Source organism: Bombus pascuorum, chromosome 7 (assembly GCF_905332965.1).
Source record: "Bombus pascuorum chromosome 7, iyBomPasc1.1, whole genome shotgun sequence".
NCBI classification, from domain to species: Eukaryota; Metazoa; Arthropoda; class Insecta; order Hymenoptera; family Apidae; genus Bombus; species Bombus pascuorum.
Genome location: NC_083494.1, coordinates 1,110,425 through 1,122,607, shown reverse-complemented (window position 1 = coordinate 1,122,607; position 12,183 = coordinate 1,110,425). Strand labels below are relative to the sequence as shown.

Sequence of the window (12,183 nt, the reverse complement as noted above, 5' to 3'; positions counted from 1 at the left end):
ATGTCCTAAGCGTAAGGTCTTACTCTACGTTCCTACTTTCTAGATAAAAATATGTAGCTTTGATTTAACATTATCCACCAAGGGATGAAATTATCGGTTCGATCAGATTCGATTTACTATAATATTTTCATAAAAAATAAATGTACCTCATGACTTCGTGTATATACAGAAACTTGTGTTACAGACGTCTGGAAAATGTCATAAATATAGTTTTTCATATTATACTATTTTACAAATATTATAATATCATAGAACGATACAGGCAATATTAATCGACAAATAATATTGATAAAAGTGGTCTAAAAATTAGAAAATTAGAATTTCACTGTACGGATGAACTGAAAGTTAAGCGTATAAAATTCTATAGTTATGTATTTATTTTTTAACTATCTGCTTGCTCCTCTATCCACATAAAGTGTACTTAAAATGCTTACCTCGATTAAACGAGCATTTTGTTCGCTCGATAATGTTAAGTTTGACAATTATAAATGTAAAAGCAAGACGTAGTTCTTAAATTATTACACGTTTATTTGATTTTTATTACACGTTATTTATATTTTTATGAAGGCAAGTAAAATATGTAACTTGAGCAGAGGTTTGTTTCATTAAATATTAATAGTAAGCGCTAAACTTTATGCATTTTATATATCTCTACATATCATGCTCATTCTACGTATTTTTCCCCTTCTAAGCTTTCCATAAATACATCAAGATTCGTCTAGATTTCTAACTAAATAACTAAAATTTGGTAGTTTCAGTAGATGCAAATTCCTTTCTCTTTTTTATTTGACAGACGTAACAAAAATATGTAGCTTTGATTTAACATTATCCACCAAGGGATGAAATTATCGGTTCGATCAGATTCGATTTACTATAATATTTTCATAAAAAATAAATGTACCTCATGACTTCGTGTATATACAGAAACTTGTGTTACAGACGTCTGAAAAATATCATAAATATAGTTTTTCATATTGTACTATTTTACAAATATCGTGCGAAAAAGTTAATTTTCCGCAAAAGGAATTTTTCTCTAGCTGTGAAATAATGTTACATCGATTGAAAACTTCCTATCTACGATATATGCGAACGATCGAACGAACTATTAAAAATTTGGAGGCTTAAATTTCCTTAATAAGGCCGATTTTATGAAATTTAAACATCCTACCATAATCCCGGCTTTAAAATATCCTATATTCTATATAATTCCTCTGGCGCTGTAATTTTTGATGGCAGAGGAATTCAAGCTGGTTCACCGTGGACCATCGATTATCGACATAGTCGAGCAGTTAGTGAAAATTTTACGCTGAACAATGCAACTCCGAGGAAACTTCACTCCTCTCGGATGATCCACCTTTGTCCTTAATCGGCGGAAAATCGAATTGGAACACCTTGAGGCCATCGCAAAATAAATCCGCCTTTATACAAGCTGGCTCATATAACAGGAAACAGTTCAATAGCTGAAGATCTACGTATACCAGAGTAATTATAATCCTTCTGATTATTATAATTATGTGCCTACATTGTAAAGCAACGTGCGGACGATCCACGTTATCGTCCACCTTATCGTCGATATTTAGAGTTCTCGAAATTGTATCGACGATACACAGGGTGAGTCAGGACACGTGGGAAGTGCAGCAGCAATTGATTCGGCACATTAAAATAAAAAGAGAAATTCGTATAAATACGTAACATATACCTCACTTATACTTACAATTGGTAGTATCAGACAAAGCATGTAAGAATGAAGATTTAGATTTAGTATGTGTATTCGTTGCACGGTAATAAGAAGCATAACCAAAGTTCATTTTTCTTCTCAATAATATATGCAATTAATAAGAATATTTTTACCTGTTTCAGGTAAGCAAACCAATTCTACTGCCATTGGAAGGTGCATCCAATTTTCATCGCTCAATCAAAGTGTATGTACGTATATCTTACATTTTATCTTGTATCGAAAGGAGGGTCTGCTCGTTATACGCGAACCATAAAAATGATAATATCAGATAATTTGTTATATGTACAAACGCATGAGCCAAAGTTCTCGATGCTCGACTCAAAGCTCGTTTAGAAAACAATACGGCAAATTGTTCGATCAAAGTATTTACCGTTGCTTTCTATAACTTCGTGCCATCTATCAGACAAGCGACGAATTCCATCGTGGCGAAATGCTACGTCTTCAGACGTAGATCCAATCGTCAAGTTATTTTTGTATCCGATCCACTAATTGGAAATATGTATCGGATAAGGCGTGTTGCGTCGATCGGAATTAATGTTGTAATCCGAAGGAGTAACGTGTAGTGAATAAGTTGGCTGCTGAGGAACGTCCCAGCCAAGCCTCATTATGATGTCTTTTATCGCAGAAGCAGTGTGTGGTCTCATCTTGTCATGCAGCAATTTCACGGAACGTCCTCCTTTGTCAGCATCCTGACGATTGCATCCTGTCCAAAGGCACATTTTTCCGTAATGGAAATCATCGCGTGCCTGACAGGTGGCTTAAAGTTAAGCTGAGTTCACATTAATCCAGCCGCTGGATCAAGCGATTACATTACGATTGTTTGACTGGAAATCGTTTAATGTCTACGTTATTCCAGTCTTTTTTGAACTGTTGAATCCTGATAAACTGTTGTGGCAATGGGTTTACGGGAAAAAACGGATAAAACACCTGCGCGCTTCAGCCACCGCTTGGATATCGTGCCATCTAAACTATTTCACTAACGCTGGAATATTGCGTTCTCAATGGTAGGATTAAACGCCGGATTTTCTCTTTTTATTAATGCCTTATGAGATTTATACAGTTTACACGTGCAACTAACACGCATTACTAATTAGTAATTGTACGCCGTTATGAAAATTGTTCAATATCTCAGCCGCTGGATTACGTGACACATCGAGAAAGAGAATTTTAAGGAAACAGTAATTGCATAATGCAATTTACGCGTATAAACTTGATCGCTGGTTGGCTGGAGCAGAATTTGTTGAAATAAAAGTCCTACTTAATAGCTAGCTAATCCTTGTTTACTGCAATTTAATTATAGACCTAAACCAAGTTTAGCATCAAGAAAGGCTGAATTGAAAAAGTGGACTGTCGATCGTCGTTTGCATTACTTGCTGCGATAATGCCACTGTACTGCGATAAATTTTTTTTTTTATAGTTTATTTTGGTTTTTTTACAATTTGTCCTGAAGGACATTTGGTAAAATGTTATATCTCATTGGTAGTAAAATAAAATAAAATAAAATAAATATAGCATGTGGGTGGCTACCCCCAGCGGGGTGCCAACTTCATGTTTTCTAAGTTATATCTTTTATGTGCGATAAAATTGTGTTCATATTATTTCAGTTACGATCCAGTGTTGCATTGGATCAGTGTACTGCGATGCTACTGAACAAATGCAAGCCCAGCTCTATAGAAAGCAACGACTGTGATCAAAATACTTTGCTCAAGCAACTCGCGATATTTTTTCGTTTTAAAGAAGCTTTGACTTTTTTCACTGAAAGATTTCAAGTATTCACTCGTGCGCCTAATATTTGATGACCGTTCTATGATATACGAAATTCCGCTGGTGAAATGGCTGCGATTCGAATGTGTAGCATGCAAATGCCCTCCAAGTCGCTGAAGTCAACGCGAGCAGAGTTGTTATTTCCGCAACGAGGAACGTTAGCCAGCGTTTCCGCGTTCTATGTGCGTACCACCCGCGGTCGTGGACTTGTTTCGGCTTCACCCCAACTAACCTCTATCCATTAGATTACGTCAAACCAGGATATAACACCTGACGCACCTCCCTTTCCATCTTTTTCCTCCTTTCCTTCTGATCTTCCTTTCCTGCCCTCTCTCTCATTTTCTCTCACTCTTCGTTTTCCTAACGTTCGAGCAGAATTCACTGCCTGTTCGGCACATTCGTCAAGCTCCTCATTTAAAGTCTCGAAGTACGACCGTCTCGTGCACATTAGCACGATCGACTTTCTCAGCTTCCCTCAAGTATCCGCGATACAAAATAAGCTCGGAAGTAATTTCTTTGCAGATTGAATATGCTAATGGCCGACCAACAAAGACTATTAAAATTAGATTATAAGCTATTCATAACGAGACACAAGTAGTATGTACTTTATTGGTGAAGGACGAGGCCACACGCTCAAAGTGCCATTGCAAAGCATCGAAAGAGCCCCTCATGACCAACGCAATTATCTTCTTACGCGCTGTCGACTTTGCATGCTATCCAACAATTTTCCTGTAAATTAAGGGGAGATTAATAGCAGAATTATCTTTAACGACTTCTAATTGTTAGGATTAATTCTTCAACTTATGGCGCACATATCCTCGCGTTTATGAGTATTAGGAAATCTGCAGGTTTCTTATACGAAAGCTGACAATTAGTTTAAAGTATCGAGGAAACGATTATTGGATGAGAATCTTGCAAAGAATTTTAAGAGATCAGAGATTAGAATAAAGATCCGTGAAAAAAACTAGGAAAGAATGTTGAAAGATTGGCAATTGGAGTAGGGAGTCACGAAAGAATTCAGCAAAGAATTTTCAGGGATTAGAGATTAGAATACAGATTCTTCTCAAGAATCTTGCAGAGAATTTTAAGAGATCAGGAATTAGAAATAGATCCGTAAGAGAAGCTAGGAAAGAATGTTGAAAGATTGGCAATTAGAGTAGAGAGTCACGAAAGAATTCAGCAAAGAATTTTCAGGGATTAGAGATTAGAATAGAGATTCTTCTCAAGAATCTTGCAAAGAATTTTAAGAGATCACAGATTAGAATAGAGATCCGTGAAAGAAGCTAGGAAAGAATGTTGAAAGATTGGCAATTGGAGTAGGGAGTCACGAAAGAATTCAGCAAAGAATTTTTAGGGATTAGAGATTAGAATAGAGATTCGTCTCAAGAATCTTGCAAAGTTGCCTTATGACCTTGACTGGTACCTTGTATTATAAGTCTATGTATTCCTTGGAGTGTGCATCAGTTGACAAACGTAAAAACTGTATGTCTAGAAAAAAATAATATTTCTTAAGCAACTCTGCCTACAAAGAAAACTATATTCTCTTTTGCGTCAAATATCTTTCATCCAAAGTTCCAGGGATATTCAAGATGATAATTCTTATTATACTACCTTGCACGCGAAGAGAAAAATTTATTTACATTTGTTTATATTACACCTAAAAACGATGCAAAACGTTCATATAAACATACGTTCCATCTGTTTACGAGGTACAACTCTTTGTTTCACGAGGAATTTTCTGTTTCGATTTTATCTTGTCTAATTTACAGGAGATGCTAAAAATGATCAGCTGCATCTCGAAGCAAGTTTATAGACGTTTCGTCATAGATCCGGTTGCTCTCTGGATGATTTCTGGTGTTTCTCGAATTTAGTATTCATTTAGTGTTGAAGTAGTCATCACTTCTAAGAAAACTCTACATCTGGTCTTTTAGTTTTCTCAAACATTGAAGTCATCGACAGCCTATAGACAGAAGACAGCGTCGAAGGGAAACCATAAACTGTACACAGACAACGTTAGCTTCAAGGTTTTCAGTCATAGGGTAACACTGCTAGCGTGCGGATCTGGACCAGCTTAGTTATATTCCGATTTGTATTTACACTTCAGTATTTAAAATATATATTTTCTACTTTACAATTTATCCACGCGTTCCTTTGTATTCACATACATCTAATAACCTCAACACTTAGTATTTCAACATTTTCCATAAGTTTGCTCTGTTACATCTCATAAGCGAAAACAGATAGAACACACGATCGTGTGTTTTCTTCTTAATCTTTTGGATTGATCAAATGAGTAGAGTCTCTTGGCTGCAGTGTTGTTGCAGTATTGCAGTAGAAGCTGCAGCCTCTTTATTTCTCTGAGATCAGTGTCATGTTCAAGTTTCTTCATCTTAATCCACTGTCTTAATCTACTGTCAGCATACATGTACGTAAATCAGTCGATTCTTCCCAATTCTTAGAATGTGTGTGTTTGATAAAGCATTGTTGAACAGGTATAAGTGTGATAAGTTTATGCGCAGTTAGAATTTGGTTACATGCTTGTAGTTATGCTATAAGTGTAGTTACATGCTTGTAGTTATGCTATAAGTATAGTTAGAATAAATAAAAGACATACGTACCTATGAAAAGAAAAATAATTTGACAAATTTCCTGGCAGCCTGCAGTCTTTCCTCGTCTTAATTTACTGTCAGCATAGATTTAGATAAATCGGTTAACTCTTTCTTTAGACGAAAATGGTGACACTAAACCCTTTTAGATTTAGTATGAAGACGAGAGATTTCTCGTGCGACAGGCATAAGCCACACCTCTTTCGGTAAAATCATTAGCAATTTAATGGAAAGTGCTTTGCGTCCACGTCACGTCCCAGTTTCACAGGATCTACCTGTGGAAACCGGCTACTGCTCAGTTAGACAAGAGTAAAAGAAATTTGCTGCCTCATAATGAGAGGCTACCCAGCTACGGTGTTTCTGCTCTTGATCGAAAATCGAAAGAAACGAGATCAGTTTGCAAAAATAATTGAATAGCGTTAGTAAACTTTGATAATAATATTATGCATTCGTAAATAAGATAAGATGAACCATCTTGCTCGACATAAAATTGGAAAATCAGTGAATAATACTTAACTTCCTACATATTTATATAATCGAAACTTGTTTAGAAAGAGTAACAGTAAATACGTTCAGCTTCTTTTTCTTCGTTTCATTTATCTTCCCTCGCGTTTCACATTATTCTATCGGAAGAAATATAACATTATATACGTCTAATTACATTTATTCATTTAGTACCACCCGCTGCATTCTGATAATTGATGCACTATAGAGATTTCGAATTTGATATTCAAAATTTCTATGCTAGAAAAAGTCCCTCTCTTCTCTCCTGTCTCTCTCGTACAATTTTCCTGAATGAGAACATTCACAATTAAATGTATCGTTTCATTAATAGTGAAATATATTAATAACTAATTAATGAATTAATATCCGTTGGGAATTTATCTAAGAAAATAAATACCACGCGAATGCCATATTAAATGTAAAAATAATGAAATGTTGCATTACGACGATCTCATCGTAATCTGAAAAGCTTTCATAAAAATATTTGTAAAAAAAATACATTGCACTTTCTTAATGTGTTTTATCTGTGTTTTTTCAAACATGATAAAACGTTTAATGAAAATCGTAAATGCCAGTTTTTCATGCCGTGTTACGACGAAGAAAAATGATAATCTCTAATGGGGGAAAATACACGTATTACAATCGTAATGTGTAAAACGTGTCGTTAAGAGAATTGAAATAAATTTCTGCTCGTGATAAAAGAACTTAAAACTGCATCGAATTGCAAACAATAAAAATATGATACGATCTTGATTAAATGCGCAGGAGGACGATTAAAATGTTTTTCTAAATAGCTCGTGGCAAGTCGGAGCAAACGCGAGAGCAAAGTGTGCGCGGTTCTGCTGGTATATAGCGGTCGTGCCAGGTCTGAAGAACGATTTATGTGCGATCAAGAGAATGATCCTTTACAGAGGCAACTCGTTTCTCACGCGCAATTATCAGCAAGATAATGCTTAATGACCATGTGGCACGCAGTATGTTTAACACGTACGCAATTTATAAAGGCGCAGCTGAAACCGCATAGCCGGCCAACTCCCTTTCTTCTTTCTTTATTCTTCCTTTCGTTTCGTCGCATGGCTGAAAATAAAAGCACGACATTATAACAACACGATAAAAGAATATTTCCGTGAGAAATATTTTTACTGGCCTAGATAAAGTATAAGGTAGATAATTAAAAAGACAGATAATTACAAGTTCTAATCTTTCAATGCGTTACGTATGTATAGTCGACCATAAAAATATTGCCTAGGCGCGCAGCTCTTAACGCTACAACTACCGATAGTTAACACGAAGCTATTTCTACCAAATTCGTTCTTATAATGTAAAATACAAGGTGGCACATAAATCACTTTGATATTTAACGCGTTGACTGCCACGCAAATTTGATATATTTTTCTCTGCAGGTCACAACAGATTGAAATATGCTATGATATATATTTCAATTTTGCAAAATATTATACTTGCGCACTTTTTCTCTGACAATATTACCCAAGCATTCTATACAATAATGAACAAATGCCTTCTTAATAGAGTCATCTATTAATATTTGGAAATTATGTACAAAGTCTCAACCTCAAGAAAGTCATTTTTCATTACTTTCCCATACATTTCGGAAGCTACGTTCGCTATCTTCTTCGCTAAGCTTCCCGAAGATCATCTTCTAACTGCTCAATCGCGATTGGTTTATCGTCATACGCTCTACGTTTAAGAAAAGTCCGTAAGGAAAAGTCCGGTGCAGTTAAATCAGGTAAAAAAGGGGCAGATGATATGGCTAGCAGATAATACGCGGATATACAGAAACACGCAAACAGAGACACGAAATGGAACGTGACACAGCCTTAGCGTCGCAAGACTAAGCATCAAACGCGTTAAATTTCTTCGAAGAAATAAATATGTACTAAAAATAGCAAAAATCAAAACGTTATAGCTTTTTATGCATTTCTAGTATTCTTTTTGTTCTTCTTGAAAGTGCAAAATTGCACAAAACACGGATGATACAAAAAACAAGCATATAAAATATCCAAAGTATAAACAATGATACAATTTTGCCACTGTCTTTCTTGCCAATTCTCAAAACAGTTTAGCAATTCACTTTATTGTGTGCCTCTTGGTTCGTTCAACGTTCTTAGTACTTCCTTTAATACTTTTCTATCGATCTTCTACTTTTTTAACATTTTTAACTACATCCCAACAGTCTAAATTTACATAAAAGTTTGTAGTCTATTACTAATACGTCTAAGCTTAACGTCGTCGCTAATGAGCCTGCAGTCGATGCGACGTTAAACGTAGGTTAAAAAAGAAAAGGAAGAATCATAAAGCTGAAAGAAATTACAGCAAACATAATAAGAGAATGAGAAATAATTTGAATCGTTGCTCGATCAAAGGTAAATTCATCTTACATGAACAACCTGGACTGCAAGTTTCTCCTTGTTTCATTAACTGACCAGTAACATTAAATGATCGTGCGACACGGTACTGCCGACGCAGTCATTTACATTTTCGCTGATATATTTTTGTAGCTGCTCGATTACGATAGCGTGTGCTGAAACGTAAGGCCGGTAGTCAGTGTTCGTGTATGTAATGAAAACGTTTTCTCACGTGCATGTGATTCGTTCTCATGATTAAAACGTCGCCAGCCGTGCGTAGTATACCTGCCTCCACATAAATCATCGTAATTTCGTAATTTCGTATCGCCCGTTTGCGAGTCTGAAATATAGCCATGGAAATTATCAATTGAATAGCGGTTACAGTTTAGAAACAATACGTCATCTAAATTCAGGTAAATTGTACAGGAATGTCGCAACACTTGTAATACGATCGACAATAGGGCCATTCTACGTTCTTTTTTTCTTTATTTTTTTTATTTAATTTGTATTTTACAATTTGACCAGCTGGACATTTGGTAAATTATTCTAACTTAATTGCTAAATAACATGTGGATGGCTACGCCCAGTGGAATACTATCTTGCAGTTTGACTATTTTATTTCCTTAGTCAGATCACTGGGGTGTTTTCTCAAACAAAATTTTTTTTTCTTTTTTTTTTATATAATTTGTAGTTTAAAATTTGTCCAGATTAACATTTGATAAATTTTTCTTACTTAATTGCTAAATAACACGTGGATGGCTAACCCCAGCGGGATACCATCTTCGAGTTTGACTATTTTATTTCTTTAGTGATGTTAGTGGGGTGTTTTCTTGAACAAAAGTTTTTTTGTATATAATTTGTAGTTTAAAATTTGTCCAGATTGACATTTGGTAAATTTTTCTTACTTAATTGCTAAATAACATGTGGGTGGCTAACCCTAGCGGGATGCCATCTTCAAGTTTGACTATTTTATTTCTTTAGTCAGGTTAGTGGGGTGTTTTCTCTAACAAAATTTTTTTTTTATTTAATTTGTAATTTACAATTTGTCCAGCTGGACATTTGATAAAATTTTCTAAGTTAATTGCTAAATAACATGTGGGTGGCTAACCCCAGCGGGATACCATCTTTGAGTTTGACTATTTTATATCTTTAGTGAAGTTAGTGGGGTGTTTTCTCGAACAAAAGTTTTTTTTTATATAATTTGTAGTTTAAAATTTGTCCAGATTGACATTTGGTAAATTTTTCTTACTTAATTGCTAAATAACGCGTGGATGGCTAACCCCAGCGGGATAGCATCTTCGAGTTTGACTATTTTATTTCTTTAGTGAGGTGAGTGGGGTGTTTTCTCGAACAAAAATTTTTTTTTATATAATTTGTAGTTTAAAATTTGTCCAGATTGACATTTGGTAAATTTTTCTAACTTAATTGCTAAATAACATGTGGATGGCTAACCCCAGCGGGATACCATCTTCGAGTTTGACTATTTTATTTCTTTAGTGAGATGAGTGAGGTGTTTTGTCGAACAAATTTTTTTTTATATAGTTTGTAGTTTACTATTTGTCCAGATTGACATTTGGTAAATGTAATATTTAATAAAGTACAAAGTACGATGAAAAAATTCGTGCAATTTTTGCTTTTTTAACGTAATATATTTATTTTGTCCCCTTCAAAACAACACCCAATTCACTTTATTGTATGCCTCTTGGTTCGTTCTTAGTTTTATGTCTTCAGCGCTTTGAAGCAGTTGTTCTTTCGTAGCTTTTTCCATCCTGGGAATTAAAAGAAATCGCACGATGTCATATCTGGTGATCGAGAAATCAAAACTGTAAAGAGTTTCTAACGAGCAATGATACGTGAGCAGGTTTCCCTATTTCAATTAGTCGCAAATTCACCGCGATCACAGAAATGCAACATACTAGATAGACAACCAAATCTGGAGTTATCGACCGATCTCAATAAAGAAACTGATGCATGTAATAAAGAAGCAAGACAAGCAAGTGAATCGACGTTTTCTCAATCGGCTCTTTTTATACCAGGAAATTACAAAATTGCTCGTACGTTATCGTTGTCATTTAACAAGCAATTTAAATCTTATTATATTCGGCTAAACAATTAGCTAAAGTATCGGTGACTGTTGTTAGCTGTTAATACCGTGGTCGGTCAAAGTTGTAGCCGATCGAGTCTGGCGTCAGTAAATCGTCGTCGATAAAAAGAATGTCGGTAAAATCCACGTCGTGATTTCAATGGGTAATTAACATCTGCTTTACTATTGCACGCTGTATAAAAGGAACAAAATTAAATACGGTGAGGATCTGCGGAACATACTGGACGTTTAATATTCATTCAGCAAATACCTCTACGAGGCTTGGCTCCTTCGTTGCAACCAAACATAAAAGAGTATAGCGCAGCGCGTCAATTATGGTTTACAAGTTAAGAGCAATAGCCGTATTTAAAGCTGTTTTGCCAAGATGTACCGTGATTGAATACCATGCGTGGTCGCTAGAGAGCGGTTGCACGTAGAATGTTCACCTGCCCGTGATAGAAGATCGATATTCCTACTTGAATAAACTCAATTTTCTACGGTGCTTATAATCTGCGCGATGTAATCACGGGGAACCGCCGGCCGGCAAAACGATTCATCATACACACATTGAAAAGACGTTGCTCGTATATGCGCATCAAGAGTTTGAATGTGTGCTGGCTAGTAATAGCTGCCGTGATCGAAGTAGCTATAATTGCAAAGTAGTAGGAAAAGAAAATGGTAAAGCAGCGGAGGGCAGAAGATGGGTAAAATTATATCAATCGGCGATATTAGGACATGCAGTATACGTTCAAATATCTGGAAAAATTCGAATGATACATTGGCACACAAAACTGTTGGGACACTTGCTCATTTTTGACGAGACATATTTTGATTGCGAAATTATAGTGAGATAAAATTGGAATTATTTGATTCTCCGTAATCAGCATAGTTACGTAGAATAGTATATTATAATTCTGAAGATAAAGCGATCGAGGTTTCTTATCAGTTTCTCAATTTCGTTATAGAAGTACACCCGTTAATGTTCAATTTTCGGAAAACAGATGACGCTCCTCCGTGAGTTTATTTATTGCAGGAAGACAACATAGGTAAGAGAAAATTCCAAGCTAAATTTAAAAAATAGCGTTTGTAACGTCATTGTCTTTCTTTTCTTTTTGCTTTTCG

General features: G+C 35.5%; 1 protein-coding gene across 5 annotated transcripts in view; it reads left to right on the top strand.

Moving 5' to 3' along the window:
- The window catches only part of LOC132909001 (CCR4-NOT transcription complex subunit 6-like), a 431,298-nt gene that overhangs the window by 369,215 nt on the left and 49,900 nt on the right, over positions 1 to 12,183 (top strand). The window contains exon 1 of one of the 5 annotated variants that reach the window (XM_060963564.1): positions 1,884 to 1,922. The exons of the other annotated variants lie outside the window; for them this stretch is intronic. The gene's annotated coding sequence lies outside the window, so the exon portion shown is untranslated. Of the gene's footprint in view, positions 1 to 1,883; positions 1,923 to 12,183 lie in introns of those variants that run through there. 5 annotated transcript variants of the gene reach the window in all.